Below are 2,500 nucleotides of genomic sequence, written 5' to 3'. Positions count from 1 at the left end.
AACCAGGCAGGAGGAGCACTTATTCTTGCAAAGCTTTAATAATCTGTGAATGGCTGCCTACAAACTGATGTAGAGCACTATCATTCTACAGCTGCAATCCACCAGCCTCACGAAATTGCTGGCCACAAACAGTAATTAATCTTTTTATCCCTCAAATTGTAATTTTGACTATGAACTGTGCGCGGCCATAAATCAGCGGCACATGCGCTGTGTACACTGCATGAATCACGGCCGGGACTCTGTCCGACTGCACACACTGTGTTTAACAAGCTTTATAAGGAGCCATCGGGCTTTATTATGGCTCTGCCTGACTCCAACAAAAACTGAGCCTGGAGGCCCGGGGACACGAGTTAAGATGAAAATACTTATTAGAGTACATTACTTCTTGATGTAGATGGCGTTTTCCGTGGAGTCACTCCACGGTGCGTGGCACAACATAAATCAGAGGTTTTTCGGAGACTAATAAGACCTGCCACCATCTATTCATTACTCTGCCTGCAATTTGGGCCATCACTCATTAGTAATTTGATGATTAACACCCCCCAACTCAGCAGGTCTGCGAGGTGCGGGGGGGACACCAAGACTGCGGCTTCCGGAGAGGACGGCTAGGGGGTCGCCTTTGCAAGTGGCTCCAAAATAATTGGTCACCGTGAGTGCCTGGGTGCTGGCGCATCTTGTAAGCAGCGCAGGAAGCCTCGCACGTACACTCGATAATGCGCCCGAAAGTTGAGGACCACAATATGATTTGACATTCCATCATACATCCCGGAGACAAAGGTCCGCACAGGAATGTGAAGTAAGACATTTTCTTGTTAATAAAGCATTGATCCGATGTATTGATTTTACATGACATGGCTTTTGCTGGGATTTTGCCCTCTTTTTTCTTTGCAAATAGTAAAGCTCTTCAAAATGCCTCGGCGTATGTGACATGGCAAAATTTCTAACTCTCTGTGATGTAAATTCTATATGTGTAAAACCACTTCATAATCAGACCATTAATCATCAGAAGCTGTCAGCGTTGACTTGGGGGACAATTTGTCATGTCTCTGCCCAGGCCCAGGCCAGGGTGTCAGGCAAAAGCAGCGTGCGGGCCGCAGGGCGCGTGCGCAGTCGCCAGGCCTCGCCGAGCGACTTGGCCCAAAAAGGATTAGATCAAGTATTACCTTTCCTGATGAGGGAACAAAAAAGGTGGCCCACTGCATTTCTAACATGTCAGGTTTCTCCTCTCTCCCAGCTAATCACCATGACTGTTTGACTTAATGAATCGGCCTGATGAAAGGTGATCAGAAAAGATAGATGGGCGGCCATTATTGATTTCATGCAAATGCCCCTGACAGGTGATAGACGCTTTAATGCAAGCTTTCAGAAGCTTTATGACTTGTAATAACCATACACTCTCATTCTGGGAGAGACGCTTTCCAGTGTTTCAGTTGAATTGGTATTCTTCTTCGATGCCCAAAAATACCTGAAAGCAGTGTAAGTACGTGGGCCCCTTTCACCTCTCAGTTCAGCCCAAAGAGCACTTACGTCTCCAGAGCAATGCCAAGAAGAAGCGCGGCACGCGGCACTCTATTGGAAGTTCAGGTGTGACACGTAATTGTGCACTGTGGGCTCGTGCCAGGCTGCATGTGGGCCGCAGCAAGGGGCTGGGGCTGCCACTCCAGCTCTAAATCCCTTCCAGGGGCTCGGCGACTGGAAGCCCAATGAGTTTACGTTCAAGAATTAGAAAAACTGCCCCTCTCTTTTTAAATTGCAGGAGGAATGACACGCATTCGTGGTTCCGGGAGGCTTCTGATCACCAAAGGTGGGGTTACCCAATCCACCTCTGTGCCCCCAAGAGCAGCTGCCTTCTGCGGAGCTCCTGGGTTCTGCAAAGCCTGGTCAACTAGTGGCCCTCTGGCCCACAGCACCCCGAACCCCTACAGAACCCACCACCGCCCTGCGCCATCACTGGCAAGTTCTCCGACGGGAGGAGAAAGCATCAGGGCCTCACACACATCTCATGAGCCCTCCGCACGCAGAGTTTGTGGGCGAGAGCCCTGCCGAGCCAGGGCAAGGCGCTGGCACGTCCAGTCACAGAGCCCCGAGCCAGGCCAATCAATACCACTTTCCTGTTTTAGAACTGGGTAATTATGAGGGGGAGAGATTGCCTGACCTTTCACCTGCGCTGCATTACTTTGCTGATATTAAGATAAATTGCCTGATTTTGGGTAAACATATGCTGCAATTCAAACTGTCAGCACTGGTTTGCTCAGGGATAATTTGTATTGATCTCCCAGCTTCTTCCCAATTTTGCTTACTGACCTCGTGGATAATTAGAGAAGGAGCCTTGGGTGAGCTCAAGTCGGGGATGAAGAAGAAATATGAAGAAGAATAAAGCAAATTTGTTTTATGTTAATATTTGTCGGTCCTCCCCCCACCCTCACATCTGTCAGCATCTGGAGAGCCGTAAATTAATGTACTTGGTTCCCGAACAATTTATTCCCAGGAATTATTTAGC

The 2,500-nt window shown here is 48.7% G+C and overlaps 1 protein-coding gene across 1 annotated transcript in view; it reads right to left on the bottom strand.

Annotated features, from left to right (window-relative positions):
* LOC105531981 (transcription factor COE3-like) overlaps positions 1-2,500 on the bottom strand; it is a 123,179-nt gene that overhangs the window by 13,717 nt on the left and 106,962 nt on the right. The gene's annotated exons all lie outside the window — the stretch shown is intronic.

This window comes from Mandrillus leucophaeus, unplaced genomic scaffold (genome assembly GCF_000951045.1).
Source record: "Mandrillus leucophaeus isolate KB7577 unplaced genomic scaffold, Mleu.le_1.0 Scaffold926, whole genome shotgun sequence".
Lineage (NCBI taxonomy): Eukaryota > Metazoa > Chordata > Mammalia > Primates > Cercopithecidae > Mandrillus > Mandrillus leucophaeus.
This window is presented reverse-complemented; position numbering and strand designations above follow the sequence as displayed.